This window comes from Cynocephalus volans, chromosome 16 (assembly GCF_027409185.1).
Source record: "Cynocephalus volans isolate mCynVol1 chromosome 16, mCynVol1.pri, whole genome shotgun sequence".
NCBI lineage: Eukaryota > Metazoa > Chordata > Mammalia > Dermoptera > Cynocephalidae > Cynocephalus > Cynocephalus volans.
In genome coordinates, this window is record NC_084475.1 from 6,233,411 (window position 1) to 6,248,531 (window position 15,121).

General features: G+C 35.4%; 1 protein-coding gene across 1 annotated transcript in view; it reads left to right on the plus strand.

Moving 5' to 3' along the window:
* Positions 1 to 15,121, plus strand: part of NSF (N-ethylmaleimide sensitive factor, vesicle fusing ATPase) — a 147,465-nt gene that overhangs the window by 39,747 nt on the left and 92,597 nt on the right. The gene's annotated exons all lie outside the window — the stretch shown is intronic.

The following is a 15,121-nucleotide window of genomic DNA, read 5'->3' on the forward strand; positions in this document are numbered from 1 at the left end:
AGAAAATGACAGAGACCCTCATCACCTGAGTTTTATACACCTTGAAATGGCAATAACATACTTTTTATCTGAAAGATACAAAGGCCACGTCCATAAAAAACAGAATTTTAATTTGGAAAATAGCAGGAAGTGTGGTAGTTCACTATCTTGGTAATGTGTATTTTGAAACACAATAAATCCATAAAGCTTTTGATCAAGACATGGAATATTGTTTACTATTTTGGGTAAAAGCTAAAAAAAATATTATTCCAAATGTTCTAGATTATTCTTGTGGAATAATTTTACTGGTTTTCAGGACTAAGACTTAGTGCAGAAACAGTATCATGATTCTGTTTCTTTGAACATTTATACTATCTGGTCAAAAGTAGAAAAATAACCGCTTCTGTAGTAAGCCATATCTTTTAATTATATTATGTTTTCTCATTGATTGGAAACTATTGAGGGTACAGTTATTCAGATACTAGTTTACAGTTTGTGCATTATCCAGATCCTGCTCATGAGGGACTCTGTATGAGGTTAGGTAGATAATATAAAGAAGTAAAACTTGTATTAGCCAATTTGTTACCTTGTCCACTGTTGAAGAGTTTGAAATTAAATCAAAACAAGTTTAATGAATTTGGTATGTTTCCTCTGTATTCATACTGAAATGAGTTGAACTATAGTAGTTTGCTTTTGTTGTTACTGATGTGCTTTTTTGACTAAGGACTGTGGATTTTAATTTTTTTTATGAGTGCTACTTTTTTATGGATTTCTTTTTCTAATATTTTTACACTAACTTAGACAAAAAATGAATTCTATCCTTTTTAAAAAGTCATATTTTCCCCTCTTTATGGCTCTTTGCCATCAAGAAGCATGTGTTATCAATTTGATTTAAAAGACAACTAATGTACAGCTACCTTGGCTTTTGAGCTGAATTTAAAAACATTTTCTTTATTCTGAATGAAGCTTCTGAGTATCTAAAAGAAGTAAAGCTACTTTTTTTTTATGGGTAAATGGCTGAGTAATAATTCTCTTGCTGTGCATATGTCATTCCCTATTCTCCAATAGAGGCTTCTTTTTTCCTTTGAATTTTCAGGGAATTATGTAGTAAAATATTTCATCACACTCCAAGTACAGGGTGGCCTGGTAAAGGTATATAAAAGTAAAAACTGCTACATTTGGACAGAATATAAGTACAGTTATACAAGTCCTTTTGTGCGTACCGTCTTTTACACTGCCAAGTGGGAATGAAATTGGTTGATTTTTTTCCCCTCACTCTTTGTTTACTATATAAACAAACCTGTATAGTTTGGGGATTCAATTGCACACTTGTTGTGATTGGTTAAATCAATTCAAATGAAAAAAATTAGAAAAGAATAATTTATGTAGGTTATAGGGCTTTTTTTCCCATTTACCATGGAGTCTTTACTGTGGAGTCTGGAGTTATATACTTTGTAAACAGAAATCTTAATTAAATGGACTTTTTATGTCAATTTTTCAAATTTATAGTGATAATTTTAGAATTCTCTTCTGTCATTATGTTTATGAAACTGATAATTATGCTTCTAGGTAATATAGTTCTTTCCTTTTGCTTGTAAAACTTCATATTACCTTTTCAAAATTGAAAATATAGTTTAGATACATATAGAATGTTGCTAACGAGGTATAGGAAGACTAAATGACTTAACCAGAGGTACACAATTATTCCATAAAATTAGGGATCAGATGAGGTAATATATATGAAAATAACTGTCATATAGTATCCTATCTGTTAGTTTCTCTCTTGAAATACTTTCAAGTACATAATGTATATCTTCCAGCTTTTATTATATTTTTATAGAATTAAAGAAATCTTTAAAGAGGAAAAGAAGTCATATAAAGCTCTATAGACAGAGAGATAAAGGCCGTATGTAGACAAAGAAAAAGGGATTACTTAGGAGGAATATCAATTCAAACTTTTGTTTGTGTTGTTGTTTTAGTCAGTGTACTATTCATTTTTTCCTTGTCTGTAGCAGTTGGGCTCACCGAGACCCAAGTGGGCAGCTCTTCTTTAGAAGTATACGAGAGTATTAGCAAAGAAAACTAGACCTATTCCTTGCACTTAGTGACTACCAAACAGACATGAGTTAGAATGTCCTCCAGCTCCCACAATGATAGATGTTTAATTAGGAATTACCTTAAATCCTTACTTTGTTGGGTAATAGAAGCACCGTTTGAGTTCCGTGGTAGAAATGTGAGCGTCAAAAGCTGGTGTTTGGAAGTAAAGGTGAATAAATTCAGCAGCTGATTGCTGTCCTGGATCATATTCAGGAACCAACTGAATATATATGCTTCAGTTCAGACACTTACTACACTTACTCCCCTGTGTGCAGTTTTGAGGAGAGTGCTCAAGATAAATAAATGATTATCTCAATTCTCATTGAAGCTTTTCTGTTGTCAGAGAATTTCTGAAAGAAACTTCATTTTTCAGCATCCTTGGCAGTTATCTCTAAACTCTATATGTCAGAGGAAAAGAACAATTCTTTTCAGTGAACAGCAGAATAATTGTTAAAGAATTAGTCAGTGTCTCTTAATATAAGCTTGGGAATAGGTTCACATCTACCCAAGGAAGGGGGCTTTGACAGGACAGCTAGAAGGAAAAGGGTGTAGAGACTGAAGGCCTCAACTAGCACTGTCTTTTGTGGATCTATGGGTTGTAGATGTCCAGGCCACCTAGCGGGGAGGAAAGCCACTTGTTATGGTCTTGTGTACCCCATTCTTTGAAACCGACACTGTGTTCTTTTTGGTTCCCTTTCCCTATGCCTCTCTCTCTAAGCCCATTTTCAATCTGTATTTTTAAGATTTCTTTTGAAATTCTAAAGGAAAGCAACTCTTTTCTGATATCGTAAGTAAAACTGCAGTTACTCTATGAAGTAGACCTGCTGGGAAGATAAGGAGCCTTTCAATCACACAGAAATCTTTCTCATGCTAAGAACAGTGCAAATAAAACATAGTGGAAGAAAGGACACTAAGGTTTTGTGCATGCCATATTTGGGAGAGAGGGAGTTCTTGCTAAGATTAACATAAACACTGACACTCTTAAAATGCATTTTCACACCCCCACTCATGAGGAGAGATTGCAATTTAAATGGGGGTTAAGACATCTAGCCGAACTCCAGGGCTCTGTAAAAGGAACCCTAAGGCTAAAGAGCTTATCTGAAATTTGAAAAAAAATGAAGCATTCTGACATTCATCTTTTTTCCTTGTATTAGTCATAACTTGCTTTTCAGCTATATTTTAGGTTTTGAATGCCAACCTGACATCTGTTCAAGTCTGCCTGTAATTTATTAGCGGAGGAAAAGAAAGCAGTTGCTCACTGCTTAGAGATGCAAAACTTCCCCCTTCTGATTTTCTACTAAGTACTTCTAGATGATACCTAAATATGAGGAATGTAATAATTTACTAATTTTAAGTTCAGGTGGGGAAATTTATAGAGGTTTATTTTGTTTTGTTTTGTTTTTAAATTAGAAGAAAAAGGCTTATGATCATGTGGTTTCCAAAATCTCTAGAGCAGGATTTAGAGATGAGGCATATACTCTAAAAAATACTATCGGTAACTCTTTATAAATGAAAATTTTTTTACCTTGGATTAATTTTTCCATTGGTTTTAATTTTTTAAGATAAATTTATATTTGGGCCGAGCCCGTGGCGCACTCGGGAGAGTGCGTCGCTGGGAGCGCAGTGTCGCTCCCACTGCGGGTTCGGATCCTATATAGGAATGGTTGGTGCACTCACTGGTTGAGTGCCAGTCACGAAAAAGAAAAAAAAAAAAAAAATTTATATTTGAATAGAAATAATGTATTTGTGCTTATATCTCAAACTGCAGTATATATAAATTCAGCTGAAATTTTTTATTTATAGACAGACTTTAAAAAAATAAATCTCTTGAAGATACAGAGCTATCTGTGGAGTCACCAATGGATCAGATTTCCTGTCAGCTACAGTTGAGTTACTTAGAGATCAATAGTTGGGTCACTACAAATTTGAAGTCTTAAGTGTTAACCTGAATGTCCACCAGTAAAGAAACGATTAAACTATGATACATCCTCATTATGGAATACAGCTCCAATCTTAAAATGATATAGCTCCAAATGTTCAGACATGTTTGTGTTAATAAAAAATATATAAAACTGAAAGTGAATGCATTACAGAAGTCTCTAAGAATACACATTAAATTGAATGAAGTGTTCACTTCTGTGAAAGAGAAGTTAGGATGGGAATAGAGGGAGACTTTTGTTCTTTTACTTTGTAAACCTTTATATCTAAATGTTTTACTGTGATGTATGATTTTCAAAGCAAGCAAAGGAAGAGATATCACAGGCTGGGCCACCCCGTGGCTCACTCGGGAGAGTGTGGCGCTGGCGCCGAGGCCGAGGGTTCAGATCCTATATAGGCATGGCCAGTGCGCTTGCTGGCTGAGCGTGGTGCGGACAACACCGTGCCGAGGGTCGCGATCCCCTAACCGGTCCAAAAAAAAAAAAGATATTACAGGCTGTTTCTCTTTCAGGGTGGCTCTACTATCTGCACAGAGAAGGAGCAGGGAACAGTTATGTCCCACTCCCTTCCTGAAGTTTTCTGTGAAAGAGAAGAGCACAAGGTTAAGGACCTGGATTCCGAGGGCTTTGATGGCAGCCCCGTACAGAAAGAAGGCAGAAGTGCCTCTCCTATTCTACTAAAAAGAGAAAAACATTTTCTTGATATGTAACAAACTACTTCCTCCCAGTACTTTTTGCGTTATGGTAATGGCTGTAAGTAGTTTGTCTTCCCTGCAAATGTGAGAACATTTGCATCTGGGCCTTAAAGGGGCCAAGGAAGCATTAGAGAGGAAAGAGTGGGAGAAGGGTGACTTGAGGGAAAGCAGAGTTTTTGACATTTGAGGAGCTGTGCATGAATTTGTTTTCAGTTTTCAAAAACCATTATGTTGAGGAATCTAACTCATATGACTCCTAAAGTGAAATGGTTGGCATTTTCTCCTGCTTTACTCCCATGTTTAGATTGGTGATGATTATGGTAATGGTAGCTTATACTTATACACTGACAGACGACACTGTTCTTAGTACTTAACTTATTGTTTTGGAGATTGATTTAATTAATCCTCACAACAACCTTATGAGGTAGATAATGTATTGTCCCCATTTTATGGAGTAGGAAACTGAGTCTCAGAGAGGTTAAGTAACTGGTCCATAATTAAATTAAATGATTTAAAAATTAAATGATTATTTAATTTTAACATTTATATTCTATCTCTAGGTTGACAGGTCATTTAAGACAGAACTTCTCTGACACACTCATTACAACCACTTTCTTCCTGTATTATGCTGCAATAGGTGCCAGAAAACACATGTAAAAAGTAGTGTCAGGTATTAGGCATTACAGTTCAATCACTAACTCTTCATGTTTCTTGAGCTCATGACATCAGATTACTAGAAAAGTAGTTTATTCACAATGCACAGGACAGCCAGCCCATGTGCCAAATAACTATCCAGCCTAAAATGTCAGTGGTGCCAGTTGAAAACCCCTTGGCTAGATCAAAGGCTAGATCATAACCTAACAAATTATATCAAAAGCCTGTAAATGATTAAGTGCCAAATGAGTGTTATAGATGATAAGTCCTGTAGGAATTTAAAGAGAATCACAGAAGACTTCATGGAGGAGGCAGAACTTGAGTGAGGACTTAAATGCTGTGTGGTTTTGGATAGGAGGAGGGAAAGGGATGGTCGTTTATATTCTGGGAAGAGTGATAGTCTAAGCAAGGTATGGAATTCATGACTTAGACCAGTCTAGCAGAGCTGTTTTGGGGAAGAAGCAGGAACTAAGATTAAAAAGTTATGTTAGGGCTGGGTTGTGGAAATCTATGAATCAGGAGATGAGGACTTTTGTGTAAGTATTATCCCTGTTTAACCTTCCAAACAGACACTTCCAGACAGGTGCTTCTCCTATACTTAGAATCTGGCTGTGTTCTTAATGTATTATAATTCTTCATTTGCGTTACATTCCTAAGGCAGGGTTTCTCAACCTTGGCACTATTGGCCTTTTAGGCTGGATAATCCTTTGTTGTGGGGTGCCTGTCTCCTGTGTATTGTAGGATATTAAGCAGCATCTCTGACTTCTATCCACTTGATGCCAGTAGTTCTTTCTCTCCTCATTCCCTGCCCCCATGACAATAAAAAATGTCTCTCCTAGGTGGCAAAAATCATCCGGTGTTGAGAATCACTGCTCAAAAGCCTTTGAAGGCACACTGTAATATCTTTTTATCCATGTATTATTAACATTGAAGCTTTCTGGAATATGGTCTGCAGACTGTTGTTGGACCATGAAACACTATTGCCAGCCCACAATCAGATAAATACAATATTGGAAATTGAGAGTTAGCAATTAGAAAGTTTTGTAGCAATTTGACATTACCACATTTTTAATTGTATTTTACAAAAATATTGGTCTGCAATGGATTGGAAATTTAAAAGGAAAAAAAAAAAACAAACCTACTTGACTTTAACAGAGTTTGATAAGCACTGCCCTATATAAATATTTGCTAGGTGGATGAAATTTTTGAACAAATGATTGTAATGGGAAGTCACTAGAGAATTTTTAGCAGTGGGATAAAGCAATTAAAGTTAATTTTAGGATAATTCATATAGTTATTCTGTGTGAAAAGAATTGTCCTAGAAAGGAGGTGAGGGACTGAATAGTCTGAGAGACCAGTAGATTGTTGTCCAGTTCTGTGGTACTAGAACCTGGATTAGGGATGGCAACAGGAATGGAAAAGGTAGAAAATATATTTAAAAGATTACAAAAATGAAATTGGCAAAATTTGGTGATTATTATTGTGGGTGGCAGAATTAGAGGTGAAACTCAGGTCTTGTTAGAAAATGTTGGAAATAAGAAAATCAAGAGGACCTAGTTTGGGGGGAGTGGGAAATATTGCACATATTTTCAATACCATGAAAAGAAACCAGAAGCTGAATTGAAGATAGAGAGTAAAAATTACTGACTCTTTAATTTACTGAAGACTAGTTTCAATTAAGCTACATATGTTTAAGTAGCGCACTGTTGATCACTCTTTCTTGAATATTGTCTCTACATGGCTTCTCATACTCCAAGGTTTCTGATTTTCTTTTTACCTGTCTGGTTATCTCTTTTCAGTCTCTTTTGTGTCTCTGGTATGTTGGGCTTCCTCAGGAGTCTGTCTTAGACATACTCTTCCTCACTCTGTAATTATTCTCCCCCGAATTGATCACATCAATTCCATAGCTTCAAAAAATACAGTATCTGTATGCCATTAACTCTCAAAAATGCATATCTCTGTCTCAGTTTAGAGCTTTGGATTTTTACCAGCATAACCTCTTGGCTATCTCATGATCACACAGTAAGTTCAAAATTATACTTATTTGACTGCCCACTCCATCTTCCCTAAATATGCTTCTACTTCTGTGTTTTCTATTTCTGGCAGTGCTGTAGCCAGAAATCTGGACACCTTCTCTAACTCCTCTCGTTCCCTCAGCCCCATCAGTTCTGCAATGTCCTCAGTATATCTCAAATCCTTCCAGTTCTTTCCATCTCCCCCTGCCACTCTTCCTTCAGGACACCATTATCTCTTGCCTGAATTGCTCCATAAGCCTTTAGTCTGGCCCTTCTCTAATCCATTCTCCACACTGTAGCTGAGTGATTTTTATAAAAAGACAAGTCTGATCCTGTCACTCCACCGGTGCAAACTCTTTAGCAGCTCCCCTTAACTCTTAACGTGGTTTACAAGCCCTGTGTGATCTGGCCCCTGCCAAACTTTCCCGCCTCATCTCTCAGCCTGTGCCCCTCCCCCATGCTCTGGGTTACAGCCAGCCTGTGCTATTTTCAGTTCCTCTAATTTGCCGTGCTACTGTCTTCTTAACTCTATATCCTAGGGTATTTTTCACCATTTTTTATCCAATTCCCGTTCATCCTTCAGGTCTCAGCTGCTCTTATGTATTCAATAATTCCATGTTATTTTATGTATTATTACATTGTATTACACTTACTTACTACATGTCTATATTCCAAGTCCTCCCCCATGTCCCTGTCCCCACAAACATAATATAAATTTAGTAAGGAAGAAACCTTATTTATTTTGGTCACTGGTGTGTTTTCTGCTCCTGCATAGTGCCTGGCTCATAATATAAGTTTTCAGGAAATGAAGAAGTGCCAAGAATTTGATTAATCTTTATTAATTAAGCAGAATACTTAGACAATTAGACCCAAGCCCTGCCCTCAAGATGCTTAAAGTCTATTTCGGAATAATGCTACATTTGCACATCCCAGAGCAGTACTATGTAAAGCATAAGGCACCTTGTAAACCAAGTCAGTAAAGTAGGCCGTCTGGGGAAGCAGCAGATACATTGAAGGAGTAAAGAGAGAGCCATGTCTTTTAAAAGTCAGAGCAGATATGATGTTTATAGTTCATTACTAAATCTGTGTAGATCCTCTTAGATTCTTTCCTAATCTAGGAAAGACCTCTTGCATTGGGCCTAAGTAGAACTAGACTGCAGAAATAAAAAGTGGAAAAGTGCTTTGCTTAGGCACTTTTCAGCTACCATTTGCCTCATTGAGACTGCCAGTCTTATATAAGCATGCTGTAACAACAGTGTTCAAATTTAAGGGCATCAGGTCAGTATTGTGTGTGAGTGTGTGTGTGTGTGTGCGCACACACATGAATTTTCTATTTTACAAATAAAATAACATAGATATGCAGAGTAAAAAGTGAAATCTCCCTTCATTTTACCCACTCTAATTTTACTCCCTCTACCAGAGATAGTGTAAAGAGATTGAGGTGAATCTTTTCAGACCCTTTCCTAAGCATTTATACTTATGTGTATTTGACTGTATGTCATCATGTATAGATTTTTTATTTAAATAGGATCACTCCACTCACTGTTCTGCAATTTTTATTTTTTATTTTTTAATTTTTTTCTTGGGCTTTTTTCCATGGTGAAACATATAGATAAAATTTTATTTTTTAAAAAGATACATAATATTAGCAAAATCGTATCCATACGAGCCCTGTAATGGTAAATTAGCATATCTTCCTCAGCAGTAAGAAGGCTCCTGGGCACAATAAAACAAAGTTGGCATTGAGTCTCCTTTTACTACTTTTCTCTTGTGTGGTTCTGGGCTTCTTAAAGCTTAATGGCCCTGGGCTGAAAACTCTCTGAGCCTTGGTATCCATGCCTGAAAAATTATTTATTGGTAGGCTTATTGGCAGGGTAGCATTAATGTGTATAAATTTTCTAACACAGTACCTGGCTGAGTATAATACGCTCCATAGATGGTAGTTAGTTGGTACTATTACATTGCCAAAAGGTGATTTTATAGCTCGTAAAAGGCAACAATTCATAACTGAATCCCTTTAATCAAATATTAAGATAAGTATCCTTATCTTAATTTTTTTTTGCTGTTGAAAATAGTTAACGCCTGATGTTATCCTCTTATGCTGTTTTGTAATTACCCATTTTGAACAGTGTTTGTTGATAAGGTAGTCAAGGGGACACTTAGAAATATCTTTTCTTTATTTGTGAACCCATACTTTGCCTGATTTATATTTACTTTTTATCACATTCCATCAGAGAGGAGCTGATGAGTGCTCTACCTCTTCTATAAATCTTGTCAGTTTCTTATATGTGATATACTGGCTTGGAAAAACAACAACCATCTTCATAGACACAGTAGAGAATGGGATGTCAGGGGAAGGGAAGTGAAAGAAAGAATTAGCAATAATGTTAGCAAAAAGCTGCCCAGAACTTAAACATTATTATTTAGGAAAGTACTTCTACCATGATTCAAACAAGATTTTTCTTGGAGTTCCATATGACTCGTTACTTGGAGCAATCTACCTTTGGTATGTTTAATATATTCATACTTTTTAAAAAACACTTGCAAGAAACTTGGGATTTATTTTTTGCTTTTTAAAGTATTAACATGGTATTCTTTCAGGTTTTTAAAAGAAGTTAGAAGAGACAGCAGTAAATCCTTCTCATGCACCATTTTACTAATAGCACAAAATTTGACATTGAAAGTTATTGTAGGGGGGGAGGGAGAAGGGAGGGAGGTTTTGGTGATGGGGAGCAATAATCAGCTACAATGTATATCGACAAAATAAAATTTAAAAAAAAAAAAAAAAAGAAAGTTATTGTAGATAATGTATCAAATACTCAAAGTTTTATTTGTGACTTTGGGTTCTTCACTGTACCTTCCACTTTAATACAGTGTCTTTTCTTGGGCAAGTAATAGTTTGTGTCCTATTCTTAATTCCAGAGTGACTGAAAATTGGTATATAAAGATGCACAGATCTTGAAAAGATGAAGATGCATAGCTCGAACTTCTATGCTGTTTATACATGTATTTACTTGAATTTATCTACAATTACATGACTTTTTAAAATGCTTTGATTCTAAAATCTATCTAGAATCCTGTCATGAGGGAGAAATCTTAGCAAGACTTAAGTGCCTTTTGATAATGAATGGTTACTAGAGGATAAACATAATTAGTATGTTGCTACTCTACACATTAGATATATCAGTCAAATCTCACATATACATGGGAGAATTATTCACATTGCAGATTATTAGTGCATTCCAGGGATATTTCCAAGTTTATCTACAAGTACTCTTTAGCCTGACACTTTTCCTGTGCTACTGGACTTCTCTTTCTGTGAAACATCTCTTTTTTGGGACTTCATGCTTTCTGTATGCTCCCTGATTACTTTGGCTTCCTCTGTGAATATTTAGGTAGCCAATTGTGGCTGTGATGAGCTTAGAGAAAGGGAAATAAGGAAGACTCATTTAAGTGCATTACAAATTCTCTGCAGCCTGATCTTCCTCTGTCTACAGCAGGTTGACTGTAGGTAATACTAAGTGACATAGAACTCAGCTGTTTAAAATTTGGATTTGTCTTATAAGTAGTAATGGCTCAAGGTGGTAAACTGTGTCAGCACAAAGAAAGGAAGATAATAGTTTATTGCCACAATCATTAGGTTGAACTCTGTTTTTCCATGTTATCTAAAAATGAATATTTTTTTTAATGTTGAGTGGGTTGAATTTGTATTGGAATAATTCTGTTTTTAGTGACTCATAAAAGAATTTGAAGAAAAAGATCATTTGGAAGGATAGACAGAAGCAGAGTGAGACACTGTTTAAATTCATTAATTTTATTATCTTTCTTAGACACTATTTTTGCTGTTTGCTCCTAAACCCTTTGCCTTCTGCTTTCAATTGCTGCTGTCAAAGAATGAAATTTTCTCAAGAGGATTGTCATCCATTTTGCATTATTCAATATTCCTCTCTATTATTATGGAAAATCAAAAGTAGACAGTATATCTGTAGATACAGATTTAAATGCATTAATATAGCTATATATTTGAATCAGAATCAGACCATGTTAGAGTGAGCGAACTTAGAAATGATGTAGTTGAACATTTCCCAAATTTACTTAAACTTACTTAGCAAACATGCTTACAAAAAGATATACATATTAACATTCCAAGGAACACCAGTTTGAGAAATGCTTATCTTACTCATGTCATTCTTATTTTACAGATGAGGACATTGGGGCTCAGAAGAGTAAATAACTAATTTAGGCAAAAGTCACAGTAGAGGCTAGAATACAGGTTATCTTACTGGTGCCCTTTAGGCTTTGTGATGCAGCCACTTAAAATGATTTGATTTATTGTTGGGTTTTTTTTATTCCAGATTTCACAACTTGGATATGAAGCTGTACTTCACATTCTCCAGAATAACCTACACTATTTTTCTAGAGTCTGAATTTGATTCAGAAAGCCCCTTACTGCCTTTAGATCACTTCAGGGTCCTGGTAGGCCCCAGCGGTGTCCAGGGAAAATACTTTTTTTTAAACCTGGTCATTATCTCCCTAGAGTTTAGAAGGTCTTTTAGATATCTGTTTGTGAAAATGCTTTTATTTGTTCTTTTCACTGTAGTAATGCATGTTCTCTGTAGAAAATTTCAAAAATACAAATGAATAAAAAGAAGACAATCACTCAGTGTAAAAAGACTGAAAAAATACTGTGAATATTCTGGAGTATATCATGCTGCTAGTTTTTGCTATGTATATATGTGTGTGTCTGTGTATATATACACATACACATATACAGAAAAAGTGTTTCACTGTTTTGTAACCTGTTTTTCCTCACACACAGTAAGTTACAGTTTTTCTTAATTATTCTTCTATAGCATTCTTTATTTCATAGGATGATAATGCTGTGGTTTAATCATTTCCCTATAGTTAGACATGTAAATTGTATTCAGTTTTTCACTGTTGTACCCTGTGTAACAAACACCCTTGGAGCTAATATTTCTACGCATCCATATTTCTTTAGGATAAATTGCTGGAAGTGGAATTGTTGAATCAAAGAGCAGTCACAAGTGTAAATGTTCTTGGCATGCACTGCCAAATTTAGACTTCCTTTTTAAAAAGTGAGAATGTTATGTCCATAAAAGCAGTCTGTAAGTAGGTACTCTGGAAGAGATAGAAATGTAAGAAATATAATAGGGTGTCAAGAGACTTGGAATCTGGTGTTAGATTTGTCATTACCTGGTACTGTGACTTTTAGCTCTCAGTTTCCTCATTAGTAGAAAGAGGAAGGTAAACCAGAAATAAAAGCTCTTCCAGATCAGCCTTCATATGAATGCCTCATTTCAGTGAAATATGGCTCTGGCAGGGAAGATGCCATGTATATGCTTATCCTTCAAGTTTCAGCTTGATTGTCTTTGGAAGATCTGCCATACCTACATCCTCCCAACAGAAGTAATTGTTTTCCTCTTTGGCTTCTCATTGCCCTTTTTAATGTTGTTTCTATATAGCTGTATCTTTGATTTTTAATATTGAGCTACTTGTAACAGAGGCTATCTTATTCATCTCCTGAAAGAACTTTGCTTAGCATAGTTGTTGGGTATGTAATAGATACTCAGTAAATATCCATGGAAGTTGAAAGTGATACCTTGGCTTCCATGTCCCCACTGTATAAAAGCAAGGAGCCTAGCCTTCTCCTATTGAACATTGTCTTTTCCCACTCAGAAGAGCTCACCGTGTTTTTTTAGTTTGGGGGTTTATTCCAAAATGTCTCTCTTTTCTTCTGATGCCTTTTCTATTCAGTAACATGGTGGTCCTCTGCCTTTGGTATGTTTCAGAATTTTCGATGCTTTAAAAAAATACAGATTTCCAGGCTCTGTCCCAAGCACACTGAATCTGAGTATCAGGTAAAGCTGAGACCCACTGCCATCAGTAGTTAAGCTGTCCCTGGAGTTTTAGCCTTGTTTGGCAGATTGGCATTGAAGTTCCAGGTCTGCCACTTACCAGATGTGTCTCCAGGGGAAAGTCACTTTACCACTGTAAGCCTCAGTGCCTCTTCTCTTAACAAGAGGGTAAGAATATTACCTAGCTCATAGAGCTTTTTAAGGGATTAAATAAGAGAACATATTAAAGCACTTAGTGCAGCCCTTCGCATATCTGCAGTTCTGGCCTTGATCTGTAACTTCTTGGGTCCTGTATGTATTTATTATTTATTCATTTGTTTTAAAATAACATTTATATGTTTTCAACTTTCAGAGGTTAATGTGTTTATTGTAGAAAACTGAAAAACATAAGCAAAGAACTAAAAAATCATCCATAATCACGAGCAGTTTACATGCTGATGTACTCTTCTTGTCCTTGTGTGTGTATACATATATACACATAAATGAATAAATGTTTTTTCCATGCTTGAGTTCATATATTATGTATCATGCTTTCTCACATATCATGAATATTTACCTATGTCAAAGTCCCAAAGTCCTGAGTATTTTGATAACCAGTCATATGAGGGTACTTCAAAAAGTTCGTGGAAAGATTCATATTATCTTTTAATTCTGTTTTTTTCATACTACCAATAAAATCAAACATGCATTTCTTTATCTTTTCGTGGAGACAAAAATATTTTAAAAGATGAAATGGCAGCAGGCCTCTGGAGAAACATTTTGACAAACTTACACTTAAATACTATGTTCACTTACTGACTAATTTAAAATGAGACACAAAGCAATAGAGTAAAATAAGTTTAAAATAAGTATAAAGTGCAGTTCAGTATCAGATCTGCATTTTAAAAATATTAGCAAAAATAATGTTTCTATATAATTGTTTAACAGTGTATTATATAGTATAGCCAAAAGAAATGTACACATATATTAATGGTTATAATCAGTTTGTTAGTATGGACATATCTGTATATATCTCTTCATAGGCATCTTTCTGCTCCTTCTCTAACAACACAGTCAGTAATGATATACTTCTCAGAGGTAATTTAACAATGTCATTTTCCCATGATGCTTCTTTTCTGTTAATTTTAATGAAAAGAATTTACTAATTGGTTAATTCACTAACTCTACTTTTATCATACATTGTTACCACAAAACATCGAGAAAGCTTAGTGTTGTGAAATAAGGGCTGATAAACACAGGCACTTTACCCAAAAAAAAATAAAAATAAAAAAGCACACATAAAACTGTGGTTACAATTTGAAACTCTCTTCTAGATATGAAGATGCTCTCAGAAAGCCTTCTCTTCACCTTTCTTCTCCCTTCTCCATCAGCTCAATGAACAAGTACAGAAATGTGGGTAACTCCAACAGGTAGATTAACGAGGTCACTTCCAGAAGACAAACCTTCTTAGAAACTCTACCAAAAGGACATTTATAAAAGGGATCATTTTACTACTTCTACTTTCTGCATACTTTGGGCACTTCTCAGCAGCGAGGACTTGTTTACCCTTTACATACACAGCAATACTAAGTAAATGCACTTACAGAATGAGTAGATAGTCTGAATTTATCCAACTAAAAACACACTGGCACAGAACTCTTCCACCTGTACTTCCTTTCTCTCCCCACCTCCTTTACCACTCAGTGAACAGGCAATATGCAATTGAAAGAGAGAAAGTTTAACACTTCCATTTTAAAGACAGTCATTCCCATAAACTGAAATAAAAGTATTTAAAATGTTATTTTATGAAGACTAGATGTTTCAGTTGCCTGCTGTATAACAATATCGTTGAATAAGTTGTATACATATAATAAAGGCTATAATCTGAA